Source organism: Rattus norvegicus, chromosome 3 (assembly GCF_036323735.1).
Source record: "Rattus norvegicus strain BN/NHsdMcwi chromosome 3, GRCr8, whole genome shotgun sequence".
NCBI classification, from domain to species: Eukaryota; Metazoa; Chordata; class Mammalia; order Rodentia; family Muridae; genus Rattus; species Rattus norvegicus.
Window position 1 is genome coordinate 38,165,234 of NC_086021.1, and position 27,110 is coordinate 38,192,343.

The window sequence follows — 27,110 nt, forward strand, 5'->3', positions numbered from 1 at the left end:
TGCATGCACCTCTTCAGTTTGCAGATCAGTCCACTTCTGTGTCCCTCTCCTTTTCTTTGCCATCACAGGGTACTCAGCACAGTGCTTGGGAGGGAAAAAGTGGGAAATTCACCTGGTTCACAGAAGCGAGGGAGTATACACTGATTCCTGGTGTGCCTGTCGTGGTTCATAGTACTTGAATGGATCAGCTGAAGTTCACTGTAGCCCTGGGAGGTGGGTGGTACTTTGATAATCCTGGTGACAGGAGAGGGAACTGAGGCTTGCCTGAGGTGGTGTGGTTAGGAAGGAGTTGGCATTTGAATCCCTGCACTGTAGCCCTTGGAGTGTCCTAACCTCTGTTCTGCTTACCCTGTGGCAGATCCCCTGTGAAGCCTCCCTGGGGACTTCCACTTGTTATTGTGAGGTTAATTCTCAGCCAGTTAGTAAGTGGCTCCTACTTTACCCATGGGGCTTAGCCACAAAGGTGGTAATGGTTCCTTTTGCCCTGAGGTTTTCATAAAGTCCTTTTGCCGAAGGAGTATTTGTAGCTAGAGCCATTTAGGAGACAATGAGGTGCTTAGGGACAGAGTGCTGCTGTTCTGCTCTTGACACAGTGTTTTATATCCTGTAGCCTTAAAGGGCACATATCTGCCTCCTCTGCTGAGTGATTGAGAGACGTGAGTGGGAGTAACTTCTACTTGGAAGGATGAGGGTGCTTACAAACCAGTGTTTAAACATGGCTAGGAGCTTGTAGAAAAAGCAACAAAACACTCTAGTGTGGTTTGTGTGTCAAATAGGATCTTTGTATGAAATCAGTAACATCCAAAGAAGGATTGTTTCTAGAATGTGCTTTCCTTCTGTTACTCTGACTGGCCTGCAGCATGTGCTCACCGAATTATCTGTCAGCCTCACCGTCAGTCACTCATGCTCTTGTGTTATGACTTTCCACACCCACTTGTGTTTTAGTAGCCACTTCTCTGTTGACCTCTCTGCCTACAGCCCCCCCCACTACATACACATGCCCCCCCACTACATACACACGCCCCCCTCCCCACTACATACACATGCCCCCCTCCCCACTACATACACATGTGCCCCCCCACTACATACACATGCCCGCCCCCCACTACATACACATGCCCCCTCCCCACTACATACACACGCCCCCCTCCCCACTACATACACACGCCCCCCTCCCCACTACATACACACGCCCCCCTCCCCACTACATACACATGCCCCCCTCCCCACTACATACACATGCCCCCCTCCCCACTACATACACATGCCCCCCTCCCCACTACATACACATGCCCCCCTCCCCACTACATACACATGCATCTTTTCCAGTGCACTTTTTGTTGTTGTTTTGCTCGTTTGTTTTGAGACAGGCAGATATATGTGGGTGGCTCTGGCCGTCCTGGGACTCACTGTGTCCCACTGAGGTCCAGGATGGCCTCAGACTCACAGAGATCTGCCTTCCTCTGCCTGCTGAGGCTTAAAGGTGTGCACCACTTGCTCAGCTTCTGTCGTACCACTGTCTCCTAGTGTTGTGAATACAGACAGTTTGGTTTTTCTGTCTCACTTTTGCTCTTTCATTATCCCTTTCTTCTCTCTGTGGTGTGGCACCTGGTGCAGGGATGATATTTCAGTCTCGGACTGGCCCAGAGCTGTGGTCTTCTCAGAGCTAGTCTCCTGCCCTGTTGTCAAGTAGCCATTCTCTTGGTTCCTTCTTTCACAAATCAGAGGAGGGAAACTTGGGAATAGCTCCTATGTGGTCCCTGTCCCTGAGTGCATGTTCTTTAGGGAATGGCATCTCAGAGTAGCGGCTGTTCCTGCCATAGAAGTCATAGCTGATGCCAGGAGGTCAGACATGTGCCAAGCTGAACTGGAGTCCATCTGACTTTTCACTGAGTTATGTATATGAGTGAATGCAGACATAAACATTTTTCTTTAGTGAAAAGTCTGTCAAGCTCCGTGGGTACAATATGAGTATCTGTGTTCTGAAAGAACTTGAACCCTATAGGTCTACAGTAAAGAACAAGAGCATTTTGTATTAAAGCTGCAGCTTGAAATCAGGACCTAAAATGCTTTCCTTTCAGCAGTGGATGCAAGGTTGCCTTCGTGCTATTGAGCATGGAGAGGAGTTGGAATTCAGATTGTGTGAATTTTTCTAGTTCATACATGATGCTAATAGCAGTAGGATTTATACATGATGCTAATAGCAGTAGGATTACATTCCTTTGAGCAGGTGCTCCAGCATTTAGACAGGGCTGCTTTCTGTGCAGTCTGTGGGGAATGCAAAAGCAAGGAGTGTCTGAGGAAGTGAGCCACAGCAGGATCTCTGTCAGCAGCACTGAAGAACTAGTTAGCTGGGCGCGTGGGGTCTGACTGACTTCTCACTGAGCAGCAGTTGGGGAGCATAGAGAGAAAAAGGTGGGGCACAAGGGACCTTCGTGCTCCATTAAAATTGTCACCTTTTGACAAGGGGCATGTGCTTAGTGGTGTTTGAGGTGAGTGGGGCTGCTCTTAAGTTTCCAACTTTTACTGTAAATAGACATTTAAGAACATCTGATAAACCTGTAGGTAGAATTGACAGGCTCATGACTGTCTGACTTGGTGGCACTAGTAGGAGGTATTGCTGGGGATTAGTGGAAGAGGAGTAAGAGGTGGCACCAAGGGGGATGGACCAGACATCAGGGCACTTAGTCAGAGAGAGGTGCCAGTCAAAGAAAGGTTGACAGTTCATCCAGAAGTTGTGATCGTGAACAGCAGAGGACTCTTCATCAAAAGATGTAGATTCCATCCCTATGTTCTGGTGTTTTCCTCACCTGGAGACAGTGAGTGAGTAAGGCCAGCTGCCCAGGCCATTGCAAAGGTACAGTAGAGAACAGCACTCAAAAGCTCGCAGGAGTCCCCAGCTGCTCGACACCGCACTGTTAAACCCTGTGACTTCTCAGGCTCTGACACCTTATCTGTGTGTGTCAGTATCAGGACCGCGTCAGGGAGAAATGCAAAGCAGAGCTAACTTCACCAGACAGTACTCGGCTGCCCAAAGAAAACAGGAGGTGGCTCTGTGCAGGGTGCATTTGCCTAGTTAGAAAAGAGGCGAGATCATAATGGTTTCTGTGGGGTTTTTCTTCTTCCTACCTTGTGAGAAGTGTATTCATATGTTTTCTAAGACTCCCTTGCAAGTCTAATTTGATGGCAAGAATCACTGTGGTTCTAAATTTATTACAGGCTCACCTCTTTTCTCTGAGTGACTCATTATTGAGTCCTGGAAATGAAACTGTTTTTGTTTAGAAGGAGGAGGAGGAGGAGAAGGTAAGGGAGAACTTGGGGATGACTTTTAAGTAAGAGAACTTTGTATTATATTTATCTGTCTGGAGGCAATAAATCCGCTTCAGCAGATTAAATACAGACTTCTTTATAAAGCCCTGTTTTCTCAAACCTCTTATCAACAGCACTTGGCAGTAATCACACCTATGGAAACTTGTAATTTTCCTCAAGGAGGTGACACTGACAGAATTAAAAATGAAGGCACCCCCCTGAAAAGCAAGTTCATTACAAATTAACAGTGGTCTTAGGAAAGCAGTGGGCTAAGGCGTGTCAAATAGCGATATGGATAAAGAAACCCAGCATTTTAAACTGTCAGAGCTGGGAGCAGGGCTAGCCTGAGAACAAATTAATCACATATTGTCAAGGCAAAGTTGCATCAAATTAACACATCGGATTCCAGCATATTAATGTTAGAATGCTTTCACCTGATTATTACTGCAAACCATTGCCACTCTTTGAATGCAAAGATATAATTAAATTGCTAAATAGAAAGTGCATATAATATCCCCACATGCATTTAGGATGCATGAGCTGAAAAGTGCACATCCCAGGAAGTGACAGGTTCTATTTGTAGGGGGAACTTTACTTTTTTCCCCCTTTTGTTTACTTGAGAGTACTAGAGTATGAAATTAGAAAAGTTAGTTATGTTATTCATGTCCTATATGAGTTAGATGAAATACAGGTTTAATTTAACTGATTTGCTACACTGGCTATGAGTCCATAATTACTTCTGCATTTTTCTGGAAGAGAAATAGGAAAATATTACACAGTAGTTCTTTGCAAAATTGCCCATAGCCCATACTCCTTAGCATGAATTTGTCATCAGCGCCTTAGAGAAAGTGGACTGGCTGTCTTGACAGCTCTCTTTTATATAAGGGTCACTTTCCACTCTGCTTTATCTGGTGTGTGCTTTATCACATTTACAGCGAGAATCCAGACTGAGGCCCCAGCTGTGGTTGACCTTTCTGATCCCGGAGCAGCCTAGCAGAATGAACTTCCTTTTTATTAGTCTCTGTTCCTCCTTGGACCAGGCCTTATGGCTTGCTGTCTGTTTCATCCATACTGAGGCTTGATTATCTTCTTCAGTCCACTACCATCTCTCTTTGTCTGTGAAATCTCTCGTAAAATGTAACCTTCTTTCATGAACTCTCTCAGCAACCAGCCTGTATTCGTAGACTCTCCTCAGCTCTGGGAACCTATGTTCTTGCCTTTACAACTGTCCACTTAGCAACCAAAGGGCTTCTGTTGTGTGTGTTGGAGATAGGGGCATGCTCATATAGATGTCTCTGTGTATTCATGAAAGCCAGAGGAGAAGCTCAGGTGTCCTTTGTTACTCTCTTGTCTGTTATGATAAGGTTTATTACCAAACTTGGAGTCAGATTGGCAGCCAGTAAACCCCAGTGAGTCTCCTCTGTGTCACCCTCACCCTCCCTAGCCCCCCGAGCAGTGGAGTTAAAGTAAGCATCAAGCAGTGCTCAGGTTTCTATCGTGTGTGCTGCGAGTTTGAACTTAGGTCTTCAGGCTTGGACAGCAAGTGCTGAGACACTTTTCCAGCCCAAGGCTTGTAATCTTGCAGAGCAAAAGTAATGGCCACCAGGAGCCACATGTACTGATTCAGAGCAAGAAAGGCAGGATGACCTGGTCCCCTCCTTGGATGGGGTGGATGCTAGGGCATTTTGGTCACTATGTTTGCAGTCTTTTTTTTTTTTTTTTTTTTTGTTCTTTTTTTCGGAGCTGGGGACCGAACCCAGGGCCTTGCGCTTCCTAGGCAAGCGCTCTACCACTGAGCTAAATCCCCAACCCCTATGTTTGCAGTCTTAATAAAGTACTTATCAATAACTATTTTAGCAGAAACTTGGAGTCTGATTGTAGACAAGCTGGAGAAATGTTGAAAAGTAACACTGTGGTCAAATAGACTCTCGCCTAGCTAGTGAGTGGCTAGAGTGGTAATTAATAGATATGTGTCTGACTGGAGAGCCATTTGTTGTGGTAAGCTGTAGGCAGTGTGTGTTCATTGCTGTCAACAACTTGAGTGAGTACGGGTGATAGGCTGAACACACAGTGGAAGGCAGAAGTGTAGGTGAAGTAGCAGGCACGTACATTGATTGGCAAAGCCAGGAGCCAGTACCATAACCAAAGCAATCCTTGCAGTTAGGGTATCAAGTCATTTTGGTAGAAAGGGAGGGGAAGAGAAGCCTAACCCAACCTAAATACGTAAAGAAGAAGGTTTGAGATTACAACCGGCTCTTGTTAGCAGAGCCAGAGGGTTAGAGGAAGACTCCATTTGTTTTTCAGATACTTACTGAGTTCCTGCACATGTGCTAGATGTAGTTAATGCTGAGTGAGGTAGACACAGCCCAGATTGTAACAGTGCTTGTGATCTTCAAGGGAACTACGTTATAATACAGTGTGATAAGCCAGCAGGGATGGCAGTCCTGAAGAGAGATCACTGATTTGGACTGAGGGACCAGATGTAGTCAATGGACCCGAACCGAAGTCTAGTCTTGAAGGTTGGAAAGGAGGGTATACACTGGCTGGAGACTTTAGGCAGTAGAAGTGCTGATAAAAAAGCGTGAGGAGAAAGACCCCTGGTTATATGAGCAAGTGACAGCTGAGTGTGCCTAGAAGAGAAGATCAGCTAGATCCAAGCAATGCTCGATAGCAGAAGACAGGTTCTTGGGCGGAAGAGCTCTGCGTAGTCCTACCCCGGCTGGACATACCCTTGGAGCAGTTATAATTCGATCGTCGGCTGCTGTGGGAGCAGCACACAGAAGAGCACTAATTCCCTAGGTGGGCATCACAATGCCAGGGCTGCTGTGCTGACTTGGGTAAAAGGATGAACCATGGTTTGTGAAGGGCACAGACCTGGAACAGCTCTCCAGTTACTACAGAGTCAGAGTGCTGGGGCCTCTTGACGCTTGCCAGGCAGTGACTGTGCTTCTGTTTCTCCATGTCAGGGTCTGTGTTCACTCCAGGTTCAGTGCCACTTCAGCATTCTTCTGTCCTACTTTTCTTTTTTTTTTTTTTCTTTTTTTTGGAGCTGGGGACCGAACCCAGGGCCTTGTGCTTCCTAGGCAAGCGCTCTACCACTGAGCTAAATCCCCAACCCCTTTATATACTCTTTTTTTTTTCTTTTTTTTTTTTTTTCTGTCCTACTTTTCTACAACGATTTTGTAAGCTCAGGCTCACAAACTAATTTTGATAATCCATGTTATTTGAAAATTTAGGAATTAAGTATGTTGTGAAAGTCACATTTATTGTAATTCAAAGACCTCTAAAAGTATTTTATATTATGGATAGCTCTCCTACTTCTGTTAGCGTGGATATTTGGGAGTGAGCTATGCTTACATTTCCATATTCTTTATTAGTCTACATAATTATACATGATATGATTCATTATGATATTGTACATATACACACACACACATATATGTATTGTATTTTCATCATATTTATACCTAATAACATTTTTTTGGCCCTCCAACTCCCACTCATCCCACTTTGTTATCCCAATACATTTCTGTATTTTTATCTTTTTAAGAAGAAAGTTATATTTTTGTATGTATTTCCTTATCCGTCTCTCCATAGGTAAATATTTCACTTGTTGCCTCTTGACTGCTGAGAGTAATGGGTGTTTAATAACATAAAAGGTACCCAGAAGTAGTGTTTCTGGACTGTGCGTTAACTCAGTCTGCAGGTTCTGTTGTTTGTTTGGAGCCTCTGCGTCATTTTCCACTGCAGCACGGTGTACTTCCCAGCAGTACAGAATGCAGCTTCTTTATGTCCTTACCAGTTCCGTTTCTCCCTTCCCCTTTCCTCCTTTGCTTGCTCACTTTCTTTCTATTGGGCCTTGCTAACAAGGGTTGGATTTGTAGCACTCTGATGTCATGTTCTTATCATCTGTGTGTCTTTGGCAAGGTGTCTGTCCAAGTCCTTTGTCCTGTTAAAAATTGAATAAGGGTTTTGCTGCTTTGTTGGTTTGAGTTTCAGCTGTCCTATAATGTTCTGGATATTAACCCCTAGTGGTTTGGAAGCACTTTCTGTTACAGGGCTGTGTCTTGCTCTTGATTGTTCCTTTGCTGCAGGGAGGTGTGTCCTGCCTCCCTCCCTCCCTCCCTCCCTCCCTCCCTCCCTCCCTCCTTCTTTCCTTCCTTCCTAAGATTTATTTATTTATTATATATGATTACACTGTAGCTGTCTTCAGACACACCAGAAGAGGGCATCGGATCCCATTACAGATGGTTGTGAGCCACCATGTGGTTGCTGGGAATTGAACTCAGGACCTCTGGAAAAGCCATCTCTCCAGCCCCGTGTGATCTCTTCTTATGGCCTAGTAGTGTATATGCTGGAGGAAGGAATGATAGTAATTTGAAAAAGCGTCTTGTAAAGGAAATGAAAGAGTAATTTTTATATGACAGCTTACAAAGGACGAAGCGTCAGTGGTATTTAGGAGCATACAGAAGGTCGCTGTGGCAATGGAAGAGTGCCCACTGTCGTGGGGAAGTGAGAAGCTAAGGTAGTCTTTGGAAGAAGTTGTAGCTCAAGCTGGTCTTGAGGCTCTGCAGCAGCTTCTGTTATTACTGCCATTTTTTTGGACTCTGGGAACAATTGCAGGAGGCTTTGGTGGATGAGCTCAGCTTCTGGAGTTCAAGACTGTGCTGCAGATTTGTTTCCTTTAGCTCCCCCACCTATTCTGTGGTGCAGACAAAGAATTTCTCCAAGCTTTGGTTGTTCTTTCTAAGAAAGTTTAAATTACTTTTGTTCCTTTGTAAATGATGTGTATGCACCATGGTGTACCTGTGGAGGCAGAGGCAGAGGCCAACCTGCCGGAGCTGGTTTCCTCTTCCCGCCATGGGGTTCCAGGGACCACACTTAGGTCTGGACCGTGGTAAGTGACTTAACCACTAAGCCATCTTGTCAGCCATAGTTCTTTTGTTGTTGTTGTTAAACTGTAAAGGGGATGTCATGGTAACACCTTTATAAGATTATCCTGGGAATATGAATAGATAATTACAAATTGCTTGTGCAGTGACTTGACACACCATGAACATTCCCTATGTGGCACTCGCTATTAGGGATTCCATGCTAGCTAGTAACCACACCTCCCCTGAAAGTTACATGGCGAAATCAGAAAAATACAATTAGCTAGAGCCACTTTATCATTGATGAATAGGACCTATAGACCCAATCAGGTTCCTTAATACTGTCCTTGTGTACTAAGTCTAGACTAGCTGTGTGTACTAGAACTGTCTGTGGTGATGGAATTGTTCCAGGCATTTACTGTCCACTGTGGGACTGTTCAGCCATTGAGACGTGACCAGTGTAATTATAGAACTGAGTTTCAGATCTTCATAAAATGTTTCAGATGTGTATAGGTAACATGTCTTAGCACTGAAGTCTTGGATAGTGCAGGTGTAGACACAGGCCTGACTCAGCTAGGGAAAACGAGCTCTGCAGAGGAGACAGGCTTAGCTAGAGTTACGTACTGTCTCCTACCCCTTCCCATGCCAGTAATGGGGTCAGAGAGCTGAACCTTCAGCCCTGCTTCTTGAAGGGTACCAGGGTCCTGACCCCACTGTGCTGAGCACGCAGAAGCAGCTGCTGAAGAGGCACTTCTGAGAGCTGGGACAGGTGAGCTGTGCCAGGCTATTTGCTCTTCCTGGTACCTCTCTTTCCAGCATTTCTGGAAGAGCAAGGAGTCTCATTTTATTCATCTTATAGCTAAAACTTCTTGGAAGCCGGGCCCTAGAAGCACTGGTTCCCTTTCCTGTGCAGTAACCAATATGCATTTGCCTAAAAGTAAAATTTTAGTTTTCAGCCCTTGATGATAAAACATACCTTCGTTCTCCATGCTGTTGGATGTCCCATGTTGCCCGTTTTTCAGATTCATCAAAGACAAAACTTAAAACTCTGCTGAAATATTTTAAGCAGAAGTCAGGATGCTAAGTGGGAAAGGTGGGGAGTTTGAGGCTAGACTGCCAAGGATGTCTCCAAACCTTTGTCCTGCTTCCCTCTTGTCACATTTTTGAGGTAATGGTTCAGGCGTGAGGTCTGGGGTCACCTTATGAAGAGCTAGCTGCTCCTTACAGTGTTTCCTCTTCCTTGTCTTCTAAGGGCACTAAATACCAGGCAAGATCTAAGTGGCCTGTGTTTGTAGAAAACCAAGTTGTGTTCCTTTTAAGACTTCACCCAGATTGCAGCTCACATCCCAGCAACATTGGTACCAAAGCAAAAGTGGTAAATGTGGAGAAAACTGAAATGGCAGCGTCCGGGAGCAGCATCCTTCAATTTGGAATTTCAGAAGTTGTAGCCTCTTTTTCCTTTAAGAATAAACAGTATTTATACCTCTGAATTATTAGTTCCTGTCTTTCTCATCAAGTTCAGACAGACAACTGCCTAAAAGCCTCTCCACAGTCATGGAGTCTGAGCAAGCCTAAGTTGAGCTTGTGACTCAAGTTGTGAGGATCAAGCACTAAATTCTGCTAATTCACCCTTCAGCCAATCAGAACCAAGCAAAGAACTAAACTTTCTGTGGTTCAACTGATTGAAATGTCCTTGAAAATAGTTCCGAGCATCTTAGATCCATTTTTTCTGTTATCCTCGCACAGCTGGGATGCAGCTCAGCCTCACTTTTTTCTGAGTCACCCAACATGGATGATGAGAACTGAATTTGGGTCCTCTAGAAAAGCAGCAAGGCGCTTTTAACTGCTAATCCATCTCTCCAACCTTCCCCCAAAGTATTTCTTTTTACTGTTAATGGTGTGTGTGTGTGTGTGTGTGTGTGTGTGTGTGTGTGTGTGTGTGTGTGTGTGTGTGTGTGTATTCTCTTCCACCTTTGCATTGGCTCTAGGGTTCTAACCCAGGCTGTCAGACTTATGCCTTTACCTTCTGAGTCACCTCACCAGCCTGATAGGACATATTTATGGCTCAAGAATAGAATAGTTATTATGCAGAAGAAAGTCTCACTCTCTATATATACTGTGATTATACATTTTTCTCTTTATACAAAATGTTGTGTCTGTACGGTCATGTTTGATGTAGGGTGGAGCCCAGGGCCTTGTGTATGGTAATAGTAAGTGCAGGGTCTGTTGCCAAAGCTGCAACCTCATGCCTAATCTGGAAATATGTTTGAGTCAGCGCCCAGAGAACCTCTTATTAGTTTACACAGCTACATAGTAAGTACTTCATTGTGTCCAGGCAGTGTAGTTTATTTACCAGTTTCCTACTGATTGAGGCTTCAGTGTTTCTAGTCTTGTGCCATTACAAACAGTACTGTGGTGAATACTCTTAGCTTCTTGTACAATTGTAAATGTAAGGTAAAGTTCAGCAATCAGAACTGTGGGACTTGAGCTGATCTGCATTGGTCATTTTTGTAAGCATTACCAAATTGCTGTCCACGGTATCAGTTATACTCCCCTGTGGCTGGGGGCCTGGTCTTCATAGCTTCGCTACAGAATTTACCAAGTGTTTGTAGTTTTGCCAATTTAACAGATGAAAATGAATTTATATAATTTATATTTACATTCTGTTGTAGTAAGGTTGGCCTCCTTTTAATTTAAGAACCTTAACAAATTTGTGAACTTCCTAGGTTCCTAAGGGTTACTAAGGGTTTTCTTTTCTCTAGATATTCTTTTTGTATGAGACAGATTAGTTGAGTGTATTGAGTCTCCGCTCATGAATTTATTTTTCGATCCATTACACACTAATATTTTTTGTACTAAAATATATTTTTGTTATATAGCTTCTATATTTTGTGTTAATTAATGTGAAAGGTTTATCAGATGTCTTGTTTAAGTTTAATATATAGTTTCTGCTGTTAAAAATAGGTTCATTTTCTGTTAGATTTTTGTGTGTATTCTTTTTTTAACAAAATTTTCTATAGTATTTTTAAAAATTTGTTTTTGTGGGATTTTTATGTAGCATTTATAAATACAGTCAGCATGCAGCCGAAGGAAGCAGTGGCTTTACCTCTTTGCTTTCTCTGTATCTCTGTGCCTCCTGTCCCCGCTCATGTTGACCCTGTTTGTTGCTGAGCTTCCACCGCTATGGTGTGCAGCTGTGAGCTACAGTGGGCATGTTGTCAGTGTAAGTTCTCTTTTTAAGTTACAACATGTAAATAACCTCCAGTGAAGCTAGCCAGTGCAGTGTCAAGCTGGGAACACTGTTCTGAGTGAAAGCTGAAGAGGCCTTCCCGAGTGGCGCTCTCCCGAGTGGCACTCTCCCGAGTGGCACTCTCCCGAGTGGCACTCTCCCGAGTGGCACTCTCCCGAGTGGCGCTCTCCACAGCGATCATGAGCAGCCACATAAAGTAGTTGTTTGTTTGTTGCTGCCTTAAAGGCCATTGTTGAAAATGGTATGTGTGCTCCGAGCGCCTGGGTGTATTTACCTTTGAAATCACTTGATACTTACTCTGTTTTCTTCTGTGGAAGGAGCTCCTGCTTGACAGTAAACAGAAGTTTATGCATTTGTTTTCTGCCATAAACAAAGTTGCCATTGATTTAATATAGATTAGCATTTTAATTGCCAATTGAAACCAGTTTAAGGGTTTCCAGAACTTCAGTTACGTGTAGAGTATCCTTTTGTCATTTCTTTCATTGCTTTCTCCCCCTCATTCTGGGTCTTGGTACAGACAAGGCAGGCTGTAGCAAGTATGAGCTCTCCTTCTAGCCCAGGACAGTGGTTTGGATTTGTGAACTTAGCAAGGACTTGCAGAATTTGAAAGAAGTTGACTTGCTGTACTTCTCCCAAAAGCCCTTAAGTAGAACTGGTTGCCTGGAACGATAGGGACTTCTGAATAAGCTTGCAGGGGTCCTTCACACTCATCAGTGAGGTAAGGAAATGATTCACTTAGAAAGACTTTTGTTTAAACTTTTTTTAAGAGTGAGTATTGAATATCTACGAAAAACATACTTTAAAAATACACAAAGTAGACATAGTTCTACAGCAATCCCTCATCTGTCTTTGCTCACTTTGAGAGAAGAACATTATTTTTAAAGGCTCTCCTGGCCCCCTCCCAGTCACAGAGATTTTAACTCCCTTGCTGCTCATGCTTTTACACAGGTATTTGTATCCCTGAACAGTGCCTACCCTGCATTTGCCTAAAGGAACTGTCTCAGAGTGTGCTCCTGTAGCTTCCTTCTGGCACCACACGGTCCGGAGATCCATATGCATCGTAGCAGTTCACTCATTTCCATTGGCACAGAGGTCTGTCGTCTGAATGTGCTGCAGGATATTTATGTGCCTCACTGTGGGACACCTGGGCCCTTTCCAGCTCACAGCTACGGGAAACAGAGCTGTTTACAGATGCGTCACATGTGTAAGAGTTCGAGAAAACACAGACTTAAAACATTCGGACCACACAGTGACATATGAAAGAGAGATTTGATATCCTATTACAGTATTTTGTATAATATGTGCATGTGTGTAATCATGGAAACAAAAATTTAAAGGAAGAATATATACCTTTATCAATTGGGAATACACACTGAGTTTTAAAATTTGTTAATCTTTTATTTAAAAATTGCTGGTGGGGCAGCCACGATAGCACAGTAAGGCGAAGCATTTATCCCCAAGCCTAAGGATCTGAGTTCGATTCCTAGAACCCTTGTAGTAGGAGAAAATTAGAGAACTGAGTCCCACAGCTGTCCATTGACCTCCACTTGTGTTTGTTCATGCATGTGTATATTCAGATATTGCATGTATGTTGTGCACAAATGTATGTGCAGATAAAACATCTGAACACATAAAAATAAGTAAATCTCTTAAATTTTTGTTTCATTTATATAACTTTTTAAAAATAATGATCTTTATCAGTTTGAATGTACTATATTTCTCCACTTAAGGAATCCATAAAGCCTTTCATAATATTATGATTTTCTTCCTGAAAGTCCTAATATATAATTTAATTGATTTATATATACCACCCACCCACACATAGATAATGTAAAGACTTCTTTGAGCTAGGGTTTGCTAGATAGGCTAGGTGGGCCTAGAACTCATGAGTCTCCCAGCTTCAGCTTCCTGAGTGCTGAGATTGTAGGGAAGGACCCCATGCTCAGCTTGGTGGTATTTTATTCTCTTAATATCTTCATACTTAGTAGTGACTTCCTGTTTGTTGTTAATATATAGAAATGCAATTGATATTTTCCACATTGATTTAACTTCAAGGACTTAATACATACACTCTTTAATTCTGTTAGTTTTTCTACCTTTGGTTTCTATGGAATTAGTCATTTTCAGATGATAGCCACCACCCTGTCCCCTCCCCCAAGCCCTTCTTGTACATTTTTTTATCTTTTCTTGCTTTTCAGAGCTGGCTGAGCCCTCCAAAGCTGCACTGAAAAGAAATATTTCATTATTAACTTCAGTGTTTGCTGTTTTGGTAGATGGCTCATGTTGAGTTAAGGAAGATCCTTTGAGTTTCTAGTTTACCCGGGTATAATTACTTTTAAAGTCCGAGTGAATGCTGCATGTGAGGAGTGCTTGTCTAGCATTTATGTAGGCTGTATTATATAGGCTTTTTTAATCTCTTAATACGATTGATTACATTATTTTATTTTCTTGTTTTAAAATAGCAGTGTAGTTGGTGAGATAAACTGAGCTTTGGTCGTTAAGTGTCCTAGTTAAGTGTCGAGTGTGGGCTTGGTTTGCCAGGTCTTGGTTCATAGCTCAGCTGTCCTCAAACTTGCAATCCTCTACCTCGACCTTCTGAATATGGGGATAGGTCACTGGTGTGCTGTTTAGAACTTAAGTTCTTTGTTCTCAAGAAAATCTGGCCTATAATGGTTGTAGTCCTTAGGTTTGAGCCAGGTGTGGTGGCATGCAGCTGTAATTACAGATGCATAAAAGGCTGAGGTAGAATTCCCTTGAACTGAGGTAACATAGGGAGCTCTGTCTCAAAGAAAAGAAGGAAGAGAGGGGGTTGAAGGGAAGAAACAAACAGAATTGTGTAGCGGGGTTATTGGAGCGTGGTGTAGTCACAGGAAGATTTCCAGGGAGCAAGGAACCTGACCTCAGTGTTTTGTGTCTGACCAGACTTTGGATGTTGCCTACACTAAGAAAAGGTAAGCCTTTAGTCAAGTTGGTTTTGTTAGCCAGCTCAGTTCTAGAAAAGGACTAGCAGCCAAGAGCCATCGGCCAGCCCCTTCCCCAGGTGTTAGGAGATGAGACTTTATTCCTGAAGAGTGGCTGTGGATGGGATAAGAGCAACTGTGCCTGTGTGCTTGTAAACACGGCTTCAGGTTACTTTCTCATATATCCATAGACAACACTTTCAGGCCCGTGAATCAGGCCTTATTTTGGGGTGCGTGCAGTAGAAATAACAGCAATTCCATTTCTGCAGCAGATCTTGAGGGCATAGCTGATACTCCTCTCTCTTTAGGAGTCTGATCTGGTCCTTGTAACCTCGGCAGCACTTTTGCAGGTCCAGGATTGTCTTGTGGCAGAATGACCTTGTGCCCTTTTCCTTGATGATCTAAGCCTCGCTCTGTCAGTGGCCGCTTCGTTTGCACATTTACCACCATGACTAGTAAAGGGTGATAAATACTAAGCGTGCCCTCCCCACATGTACTGATATGTGTGTTCCCTGCTGCTGCTGTGCCGTGAGCTGTTTGCTCCTGTCAGGATAGTGGTTTCTCATTTGCCCATGGTCCCTTGTCATAGAGCGTGGGCAGCTGTACTTACTTTATTGGAGCTCTTGCTGTGTCTCCTGGTGGAAACCTATTATCCCTTTGGAAACCAGGCTCCTGCCATCAGAAGGCTTCGGGGTATAGGAACAAGAAGCACAAATGCCTCAAGTGGGTCCTAGGGAGTGATAGTGAGTGAGACCATTCCTGCTTTTGCTCAGTTCCTAGAGCCACGTGTTCTGTCTCTTGGTGACCTAGGATGTAAATGTTGGTTTTTAGTTTTACATGTTGCCACCTGGCCTCACAGGCTGTTTGAGCTAGTGTCATACCTTTATCTTCAAAGGGTTGTTCAGTCACTCTCTTGGTTTCCCAAGAGAGCACTGTGCTGTGCCATCTTGCAGGTGGATCAACCAGTTATTGGTGACAAGTTGATGGTACTGAATCCCATCCCCACTGACGGGCTTGGGCAGAGATCCATCCATATCCGAAAATGCAAACCTTTCTGACAGTAATACTTACAGCACGCAGCGTTGGGCGTCAGTGTTGGTTTCTGTTGCTGGGAGGACATTTGATAGGGAAATGGCAGCATTAGCTGTAGAGAGGGAACGTGTTGGTAGCCCACAGATAGCCTCTCCTTGTTACCTGGATGATACTGTGTGCCCATGTCCCCACAGCACTGGGAGGCCAGTGCGGACGGTAGCTGGAGTTAAATGAGTCCCTACAACTGCTTGCTAGTTCAGGACTCACAGGACCCAGCAAATAATCACCCTGAAATCTCTGAATATGCACAGCATCATGGGCGGAGGGACAAGGAATCCAGAGGAGGCTAACAAAGCCAGGTACTGTCTGCTTCTCTGAGCTTTTAGGGGGTGATGTTCCTTAAGGGCATTTTCAGCTTTGGCTGGTTTGGAGTACTGCGTATGTGGTTGAGCATGGCATCCCTGCTCCTTTGGGTCAAAAAGAGCTCTTCTTTCTGTGCCCAAGGATGTTTGTACCCTTCCACAGGGATCACAAGGATAGATAGGTATTTGCGTTGTCTCCAGTTCAAAAAGTAACCATGGTTCTGGTACCATTGAAAAAGGCACCCTTGCAGTCAGCTGAGGTGCAGCACAAGCCTGCTGGCACTGCTTAGAACACAGAGCTGAGCTTTCCCCTATGCTTTGCTGCAACTGACCAAAATCTAGTTTTCTGTAACTGCTTAGTTGGGCATCTTATCAGGAATGGGAGCTACATTGCCTGCCTCCATCAGCCTTTTGCTCTGTTTCCACACATCCAGAGAGAAGAGGCACATCTTCACCACCGCTCTCGTGCTTTTCTCCACACCACTGATGTCACTTTGGCTTTCAGTAGATGAAATCAGCTTATTCAAAACATTTGTCTCGATCCTCTATGGAGGTATGAGTTTGTGGCAAGGTTAAAGCGGAGCGTACTTGGGCTCCTCCCAGAGTCTCTGCTGCAAACGTTGCAAAGGAAAGCCCAGGGAAACGCCTGAGCAGGGCTTCGGAAGATCTGGGGCTATGAGACCAGCACTGCAGATGCTTTATCAGTGCTGTCTGCAGAGCAGAAGGAATGAATGGCCTGCATGCAGTGTCTCTGCTTTCCAGCCGAGCAGACATTCCTCTGGGACCCTCAGAGGCAGCCCAAGAAGCCTTAAATACGAGTGTGTTTGCTTTTAGTGTTTTACACTGGCTTTGAAATCATAGAATTTGGGTTTTCTCTGACTCATTTTTACTGTCCCTGTGTTTTGGACAGGGTCTCACTATGTAGCTATGGCTGGCTTGGAACTCACTATGTAGAACAAGTTAGCCTTAAAGCAGCTCGTACGCGCTGGTTGTTCCACCATACCTAGCTTCCCACTGTTAGTGCCATTTTCTTCTCTGTTTACTCTGTACGTCAGAGGATTCAGGAAGTAAGAGGAAAACACAGACAGACAAATGAAAAGGCAAACAGGAAACTTTGCTGTCTTTGTTGTGGCCAAAAGTGTTGCCTGTCGAACATCTGGGAGCACAACAGCTATTTGACAGAACTGCTGGGCTTTGTCTTAGGAGATGGTTTTCTTTTCCCTAACAGCACCATGGCCAGAGGGGAGCAGTGTGCTCAAGTAACCCAGCTCAGTGGACTTGCTGTCTTGCTCTCTCGATCGCTGCAGGTGCTGTCGGAAACCTTGCCCTTCCTGAGGCCCACTGACACCTCCACCACTCACAAGGGCCAAAGATTGATTTGTAAGTCATTTGCTGTTTGCCCTCACACAGCTTTATAAAATACAAAATAAGTACTGTTGTACTGGGGGAGGCAGTTTAAGTTGGCTGAGAATGCAGGCTCTGGAGTGAGGTCCAGGCTTGTACCCCACCTTTACCATCTCTTACTTCAGGCAGGTCACTTCCTTGCAAAGTAGGAAGAGCTGCTTTGAGATTTGTACGTAGTCCCTGTGTATCATGTATCCCAGCACAGTGGGGCCCGCAGCAGTGTTGAATAAGCACCAGCTTCTGCAGTAGTGGAGTCAGACAGGCTTTTAAGGACACCTTTGTATCTTGGCTATCTTCTTTTGATAAGAATGAAATTCATCCTGCTTCTGAAATTTTTCACTCGTTTCTCCAGCTCACTCGTAATATTTAGTGTCTCAGTCTCTCTAATATTGCCATATGAAATTGCAGTCTTTGTGGGTCATAAATGATTGAATGCCAGTAGTTTTGTGTGATTCCGCTTCATAATCTAGCTGCTGCTGAGTGTCTGCTGCCTGCTAGGATGTTTGTGCTTTTCTCTTTCTTACCAGCATCCCTGTGCTGGATGTACTCACACCATTTGTGAATAGGGAATCTGAGGATTAGGAAAGCGGTCAGACTTGCCTTAGGTTACATGCTGATAAGTAGCAAAGCCAGAACTCTAATTCAAGTCTATTGAATCCTAATTTGTCTCTTCAAATTTCTGTCCCATGGCAAGTCCCACAAGAACTGTCCAGAAGCGCACACACACACACACACACACACACACACACACACACACACAAAACCATTGTAGCCAACCTGGGTTTGTCTCCCTGTTTGAAGCTCAGCACCTGCAGGGGTAGGTCCAGTAGGCTGGGCTCTTTCTTCAGGCTGCTTCTCAGTGACACATGGATCCCTCAGATGCTGTTTTGGCATCTGCGCTGCAAGAATGCACTGGGCTTGCCTCTCAGGTTCCTTGGAATGACTGTGGAGGGGACAGGAGGAAGCTTGAGGGAAGATGGGTTGTACAGCTCAGTTAAAGGCTCGAGTCTCTCTCTTGTGCATCTGCCTTGGTTCAGAGCCCGCCCCCATGTCCCCCTCGTTTTTTAGAAGCAATGCTGAAGCTGGGGGTGAGGGGAGGTCCCTTCAGTACAGCAGTGTGTTCTTACTAGTGAAGCTGCCTTCTTGCTCTGTAATGAAGTTTGAGACCGGAAGTATATTCCTGAAGGAAGTCATATGCTTGATACATTCCTGTTTGATTTTTTTTTTTCTGGCACTAAAAAGTATTTCTCAATTTAATTTGCTTTCAGAGGGATTATTATCTTTGAAAATATGCTACTAAAACAAGTATGGTTGAATTCTAGTCAATGCCAAAAAGAGAGTGACCTGAGTCTTTAAAAGGAACTTGGAAGAAATTGCTTAATACCAGAATACAAGCTAGTGACAGTAGCATGTTTAGAGAAGACCTGCCTCACCTGGCAGCCTCCTCAGGGCTGTGTGGTGGGCTCCCTTGCCTGTTCTGAGCCTTGTTGGTGAAGCCTCTAGTGTTTGCAGCTGGAGGCTGCACGAAGTTCTTTGTTGTTCCATTGTTCCTTCAGGGGAAGAGGGTAATTAAGAGGAACATCTTTCTGAGCAGCTGGAGCCAGATTCCAGCTGCCTACAGCACCTGCAAAGACGGCGCCTCAGCCTCTGGGTCGCAGGGTGGGATGCCAGCCGTGAGTCACAACAGTGGGTGCCAAAGTGCAGAGATGTGGCCACGCCGCACAGCTCCTGTCCTTCTGTGAGCTTCAGATGGCAGGAATACCACCGAATGCAAAGTGTCTGCTGTAGACTAATTAGCGGGTGATTTGTGAAATGGTGGCTATTTATTTAATTAATCACCAGCACAAAGTCATAAAACCCATATTTTAAAAATCCCCGTTAGTTTGCCATGTGGTTAATAGATTGGAGCACATTAAAAAGCGACATTGTGATGTATTAAAAATGTCCCACCTAAGATTCCTTCAGGAAGGAGCAGAAGCTGTCTGTGTCAGATGCTGAGATAGGCTACCAGGATTGACCCTTCCGAGGCTCAGATGTGGCTGAACCTTTTGAATGGCATCTGGACTAGAATAGCTTCTCCCAGAATATTCCAAATGAAAGAATTTTGTAAAGTAAGTCAAAAATTAGGATTGAACTTAATTAATTTTGTAGTATTTCTCTTAATGATAAAGACCTATAATTTTCTACAAACTACTTTGTGTTGACCAAGCATAGGAATAACTCTTATAATGTAAGTCTTTTGATTCTGTTTGTGGGTAAAGAGGCCATTTACTTAACAGAATACTAAATGCAAAAACATTTTTGTTGCAGCTGTCAGAACTGCATTGTTTGACTTTGTTCTCTGTCCGTGGGAGAAAGGTAATTGCTGTACTTGATTGGTCTCAGTTCAGGTGAACTGTTGTTCAAGGGATGAAACTACCATTAGAAATGAGAACAAAGGGCTTTAATTGTAACAAACTGTGGGTGGCTTTTATAGACTCAAGTCCTAGTTGATTTTCAGTACCAACTAGACACAGACGAGCACAGCACATTCCATAGTATCTGCACCTCCATAGGTATGTTAGTGCTTCTGACTGTTCACACTCTCGGGCTATTGAACAGTCAGGTTTAGAATGGTGCAGCATGTCTGGGCTCTGGGCTCAGTCTCCAGCACCATTGAGGAAAGTCAGACTGATCATTGTTCCTGCTAAGAAGCACACTTACTCTGCTTTCTAAAGTCCTGCCGTAGTCGTCATCCTATGAGCACACAGCTCAGAGGATGTTTGTGAAGGAAGCTGACTGCCCAGCTCTCAGGCCTGGCCGCTCTGCTCTGCTGTGTAATCCCCTGCTCTGTGAGAGGGACTGGAATAGCACATGATATGTTAATGCAGCCTGGAGCTGCTGTGGCTGTGATGACTACAATGCAGAGAAAGCGTTTCTCATAACTGCTAGTGCCTACTGGAGCCTTCCAAACATCTGGACTTTTAATTGAAAAATAGTGTGGCGCTGCGTAAGGCAGACATGCTAAGTGAAGTCACTCATTTAGAATACAAAAATATAATTGATAAAGTGTTTTATTTACACTGTATTTAAGTATTCATACTTTGTTATGCTTCACGTAACAGGGAGTTACTGGGTTAAATTTTCATGAACATAGACAGTCTAAAATGAGATAAATTAAGTGAAAGCATTAGTGGAATTTTCCATTGAAGTCAGTGAGCAGTTTGCTCTAGACGGGTGTGCACTGTTGTATCAGTTGGAATCTTTTAAGGAAGCCAAGAGTTCAGGTATTAGTGGTAGATTTCATGTTTTAAAAGAACTAGCTTCGACCTGGTAACACCATTACATTTCTTTCCTGTTGCTGCAATCATATCTGGGGATTTTTGTTTTGTTTAAAAAAAAAAAAGGTTTCCTGGCATAATGGTAAATGGTTCTAATGGCAGCATTATTGCCCAATAAACCAAAGCCTTCCCTACCTCTGGGGCAGGTTATCAGAGTCTGCCCAGGAGAGCAGAGGAGCTGGTGAAGGGCGCGCAATTAACCTTTGTCCTGCCTTCCAGCAGGGGAACTGACCCAGCAGCCTTCCGAGGAAATCCAATTTAATTTAAAATGAATTTGAAAAGACAAATTAGCCATATCTATTTTAATAAGATAAAAATCCGACTCTGCCTGTGTCTGGTTTAGTTAGGACCTCAAAGGAGATCAGACTGGCTGAGCCTCAGGATGAGCATGAAGAAATGTCAGGGGGCTACCATAGACACCCTGGGGGCCCAGGTGTACCAGTGACTTCAGTTTCTGCCAGCCAGCAAGTCTGGGCTGCCCCGTCCTGCAGAGGGCTGTAAACTGAGAAGCACTGTGACCACCTCAAGCCCCTAGCCGATGGAGGTTGATACATGTGCTGCTGACCCTTTCCTTCAAGGGCCAAATTATTATTTTCCTCCCTGGATGAGAGCACACTGGAGTACTGCCACCTGGTACCAGACTTACTGACAGAAAGACCTTGCAATTACAGATTTGTCTCTTCACTCGAAAATGGCTATCCTTATGACTGTGAGTTAGTATTGACTGCTGCTTGTGAAAACTGAAGCCTTTTAAGGGGCCTTATGTTCTTTTGCATTTTAACCCCAGAAACAAAGGATTACCAAACTCCACTCTGCCCACCTGCAAGCCTCTTTACTCTCTGAGTAACTGAGGCAGCCCTTCCTCTGTCCCCTTTTCTCCCTTTCTAACGGCGACCCCTAGTTTTGAAGTCGTGGCTGCATTTGTACCCCTTGCTAGATAGCAAATGCTTCAGGTATGAGATTTCACCCAGGGACAGGCGTTTGCCATGGGAGGAGGACTTGACACTGTCTCCTAAGGCCTACAAAATAATATTCCTGAGCTCCCAGACAGTTCTCATGGGTGGATTAAGTGAGATACTGGGATTCTGGATAGATGCCCAACAAGTGGTGTCAAGCAGTGGTGGACAGCTCCATGGGAGTACACAGTGAATTTTCAATCCCTACTGCCAGACCAGTGGCTGGCTCAGTTTGTACTGTGAGCTCTGTGAGACAGGCAAGCAGCATATCTTACTGATCATTTTTTGTCTTGGCCTCAAACTTGCAGTGATCCTCCTGCTTCTGCTTCCCCACCACACTTGGTTGTCTTTCGGTACTAACTGTCCTCAGTGCTCATGGACTCTATCTTCCCCTCCTTGTAAAAGGTGTAGCTTCCTTCCTCTGCCTCCTTTTCCCTGGGTTTCTGCCCAGGAAACTGGTAAAGGCTTGGTAGAGTTTGGGATGTCGCTTTACAGTTATAAATTTCATGGGTAACTCCAAGCCACTCTCCCAGGATTATTCCAGACACACAGTAAGGATTTGCTTTCTCTCTTTCTTGTTGACTCTGTTTCTGTGGGTTTGCAAACTGCTAAATGAACATCTTCAGCTGACCATTTGTGTCTGTATCTCCCTATGGGAAGAGCATGGTGTGTCTTGGTCTTTGAGTTATAGGTTCTTTGTGTGGCTTTTTTTTTTTTTTTAAACTACAGAGCAGACCCACCCCAGAACTCACGTATGCATTTTGAAGATGAAAGTGAATATCATAATTGGAGAAATGTAAGGCTATTTATTTCCATTTTGTCTGATGTTTTTACATTGTTTGTTAGGAGGTGCGTCAGGGACTTGAATTAATTATAATTACTGAAGAGGCATACACTGATTGAGCAAATAAAGTAGTAAGCTCATTTATGCCACGGCTGTCTAATTATAGCCCAACTTTGGATGCTGTATGTGCATGAAAGATTAATTTTAAAAGGTTTTTTAGGACTTACTAAATGGTGATTCAGTGAAACGTTTGAATTCTATCATTGAAGAACATCAAGTCTTAAAGTGATAAGGCAGGTATAATCAGAAACCTGTGGGTCTCACAGACCAGGTACATGAAGGAAACCATGAGTTTTAAGGTGAATATTTGTGCTCACACTTAATCAACTGAGACTCTACAAGGAAATCTGATCCTCACTGGCTTTGAAGCTCTGCTCAGAAGTTCAGTTGTCCGTGGGGTAATTGGGAGAGTTGTGCCTAAGTTCCCTGTAGTTGAGGACTGTGGTGACGGCTAACTGTGTGACTTTGTCAAGAGATCCGCCAACCAGTAGTGGAGCCAAGCACACGTTCTCCATGGAGTTTTAATGTTGAAAGTTGGTATTAAATCTTAAAAAGACTCATTATACTATGAAAATTGATAGCGTTTAAAACATGTAACTCTTCTTTATGGTCCTAAAAACCCTATTTTTACTTTTAAAGCATATTGATTTTATTATATAAATGATTTAATAATAAAGAGGTCTCTAAACTTATGTTAGGTGATGGGGGCTTAGTTCATGCAAATTACCTTCCCCTGATATTATCATCATTATGGAAGCCATTGTTTGTATAATTAAATGCAAAGTGCTGTGTAGCATTTAATGATCAAAAAAAAAATCCCACAATGGCTATGAAAATTCAAAATGGACACTTTTATCCTGTGAAGATGGCTTTATGATGGCTGGATCCTAGGGCATACTGTAGCCATCTCCTGCTCAGATGACAGGAAAATGCTATGGTTCTTCTTACCAAACAACTGAAAGAGAAACCCTTCCCTGTTGCCTGTGCCTCCCTTTGCATAGGGGGGTGTTTTGTCCAGAAATCTGCTTGGCCCGAGCAGCAGCTCTGACTGTAAGAAGGATCACCGACTGCATAACAGTCGTGCAGGAGAGACGCAGCACCAACCCAGGACCTCTGCACAGATCCGCACCCCAGCCACTCAGAGCCCTGGTGCAGGCTTCTCTTTTGCTTTAGACTTAGTATTTTAAAACCGAGGTCCTCATATATTTCACAGCTGAGGGAACTTGACTTCTAGAGATGTTACAGACTTGCATATAGTCATACAGCTCAAAGCTGACAGGCTCACAGTCCAGACCAGTCCTTTTGCCTCTGCACTGAGGGCCCTAGCACCCTAGACATGATGATTCCATCACCACGGTAGACATCTATGGTAGCAGGAAGTGCGTTGTTCTTCATTCAGCTTGAGGAGAGTGGCTGCCATTGCTGTTCATCTGAATATGCTTTCGGTTTTCCCCTCATACTCCCCTATTCTTTGTTTCCTGCTTTTTAACATAAATTTGAAAATGAATGGCTGTATTTTTCCAGTTGATACATATTTTTAAATTTTTATTTTTCTGGCTGGGCATAGTGGTGCATGCCTTTAATCCCAGCACTTCAGAGGCAGGCCAATCTGTGTCTGAGTTTGAAACTAGCTGGTCTACATAGTTAGTTCCTGGCCATAATAAGACCTGGCCTAGAAAAAAAGTAGCATTATTATATGTGTGTTGTGGGGAGCTTGTCAGTGTCACAGTGTGTTAGAGGACAACTGTCAGGAATCCGTTCTCTCATCAATCATATAGTTTCCAGAATCCAAGAATCAGGCTTATTGAGTAAACACCTTTCCTGTTGAGAATTCTCGCTGACTCTTGTTTGCTAGCTTAAAGATACCACACAGGATAGCTCAATGCCTTTAAAACAGGGGTGCTAGGTTCCTCCCCACCACCAAGGATCACAGCATCAAAAATTTTAAATAGAGGCTAGTTTTCTTGGCAGCAACACCTTCTAGTACCTGCCTAGGGCTGTAGACTTACATTTCCTATGATGTTACAGTCCTTCTGTGCTGTCCTCTTGAAAAGGGTACAGTGTGGTGTACTCCACAGTACTTAGCAGCCCAGGTGGCATCGGGTTTTTCGTTTGGCTTGGTTTTGTGTGTTTGGAGTTTTGGTCACAGGTGTATAAAGGAGGTCTGGACAGGTGGGAAGGAAGAGCCGTAAAGCAGCAGTAGACTTGTTTCAGATGTCATTAGGCTAGAACTAAGATCAGTGGGCCAACTCTGCAGGATGATTTTACCCTGTAGGAAGAAACTCAATTGTCAAGACCATCCCTGGGAGTGAGTCTTGTTTGTTTGTTTTGTTTTGAGTTTAGCTGGTGATGAGGCCACATCTGTCTAGGGCTTCAGGAGAGGCTGTTGCATGCCACATTCTGAGGGTGTTTTAATGGAGATGCCCAGGTGTCTTGAGAGTTTCAAGTCTATGGATGTCAATAAGACCTTTTAAGTCTCCGATTATAAAGTAAGATTATTGTATCCACATATAGCCAGCACAGTGGCCAAGAGCATTTCATGAGCTGTTATTGTGGATCAGAGAACCGAATGTAATCTTTTCAGGTCCTCCCTACAACCCCATGAATTAGGACTGTTATTCTCCATGCTTTTAAAATCCTGTGTGTATATGGTATGTATTCTCATGTGTGTGTGGAGGTGAGAGGTTGACTTTGTTTCTTTGCTCTGTTGCTTCTCCTTTTATTGACTTATTTTTTTTGTTTATTGTTTTCTTTTTTTTTTTTTTTTTTTTTTTGGTTCTTTTTTTTTTTCAGAGCTGGGGACCGAACCCAGGGCCTTGCGCTTCCTAGGTAAGCGCTCTACCACTGAGCTAAATCCCCAGCCCCTTGTTTATTGTTTTCTTAAGATAGGCTCTCTGACTAAACCTGGAGCTCCCTGATAGCTAGATCGGCTGACTGTGTAGCACCCTGCCACTATGCCCTACTTCCTATCGTTTACTTACAGCAGGATCGAGATATGTAGCTTTGGCTGACCTGGAGCTTGCTTGTAGATTGAGGCAGGCTGGCTTCAAACTCACAGAATCTGCCCACCTCTGTCTCCCAAGTGCTGGGATAAAACCGTGTGCCACCACGCCTGGTCCAGTGCCTAGCATCTTACATGAGTTCTGGAGATCCAAACTCAGGCCCTCATTCTTTGTGGATGAGAACATCATGACCTAAAGTGCTGAGGTTGCTGAAGGTCAGCCTGCATTAGTTGTGTGCAGGCCTGAGTTCCAGCTTGGGATCTCCACCACACTGTGCTGCCTCCCAGCTGCTGTTAGCATGGCAAGGATCCGAGAAGCACCCAGATCAAAACTTGACCTCCTTAAAGAAGGTGTGACAGTTGACGTTCTTGATAATAAAAGCTTAATGGAACCAAGGTTGGTGATTCAGAGAGAATTAATGAGATTTTGTCAATTTTATTTTAAGCTTGTCAGAAAATACAGTGTCCAGTGACAAACTGTAGAAATGTTTTTGACAAATTAACTTGACTACAGGTGCCAGATCAGGGAAATGTTAATTTAATAGCCTTTAAGCAGTCTAGATTTATTGAGGGTTAAGATAGCAGTACAAAGCCAACTCCGTAGCTCTGAGTGGATTTGTCATATAGTTTTATATAAAATCTATTCTATGCATCGCCACTGTTTTGCATGTAAAAAAAGTGAGTTCATTTCCTGAGCCCATAAGATTGTAGTGTTTAGAAGTTTTTCCTCCATTATATAGAGTCTCTTTATTTCTCACAGTTAGATAATCTGGTTTATGCTGGATTGTGTTTGAAAATATTACTTCTCTTCAAATGGAAGCCATTAAATATTCTCAGAGAAGTGGGCATATAAGTGTGTCAGATCTTGCCTTGCTATCACCCATATGGCACCTATAGAACACAGTATATAGAGCACAGCATCCTCTGTCCCTGTTGAGGAGAATGGGAGAAAGGTGTCAATAGAAAGGCAAAGCAGCCACTGCTTAAACACAATGTTTCCCTTCAAAGGCTACAAATAAACCTTTTATCAACTTGCCTTATTACATCGTCTGGATACACTGATGCATTTATTTCTGCATTAAAATTACATATAATGATCTGCTTGTGCAGATGTGACTAATGGAATAACGTTGCCTGCTTTTTGTCTCTTTAATTGCAGAAGCCAAGCTGTCTGTCCTTTCTGTTTCCTTCCTTTGTCAGAGAAATTGAACACTTAGCAACAGTTTGGAGATCTGCTATTCAGTTTATTATTGGAAGGGTTGATGTGAAGTAGCCCTGCTAACTGAGCCTTATGCTCTTAAGTCTTAGTTCAGTGGACTTACTTGATGAGAGCAGTTCCTAAATGAAAAGCATTAAGCAGGCCATGTAGTCTGCAATCCCAGCAGTGTGCAGGAAGTAAATATAGGAAGATCACACATTTGAGGTCAGCAAGACCTATATAACAAGTTCCTGGTCAGCCAGGGCTATATAGTGAGACCCTATCCAGAGGGGGTTAGGGGCAGGTTTTGAAAGATGGCTTAGCAGTTAAGAGCACAGTCTGCTCTCCCAGAGGACCTAGATTTGATTCCAGGTACCCACATGGTGGCTCACAATTGTTTGTAACTCCAGTTTGAGGGGATCCAACACCTTCTTCACCTCAAACATTAGGCACACATGTGGTGCACAGACATATAGGCAGAACACACACACACACACACACACACACACACACACTAAACACAGGGTTTTGTTTTTGTTTTTGTTTTCTGTTTTGAGGTTTTTTTGTTTCTTTTTGTTTTTGAAACAGGTTCTCCCTATGTAG

At 43.7% G+C, this 27,110-nt stretch overlaps 1 protein-coding gene across 16 annotated transcripts in view; it reads left to right on the forward strand.

The window, feature by feature from the left end:
• Nucleotides 1–27,110, forward strand: part of Mapkap1 (MAPK associated protein 1) — a 202,646-nt gene that overhangs the window by 51,966 nt on the left and 123,570 nt on the right. The window contains exon 4 of one of the 16 annotated variants that reach the window (XM_039104768.2): nucleotides 17,013–17,164. The exons of the other annotated variants lie outside the window; for them this stretch is intronic. The gene's annotated coding sequence lies outside the window, so the exon portion shown is untranslated. The remainder of the gene's footprint in view (nucleotides 1–17,012; nucleotides 17,165–27,110) is intronic. 16 annotated transcript variants of the gene reach the window in all.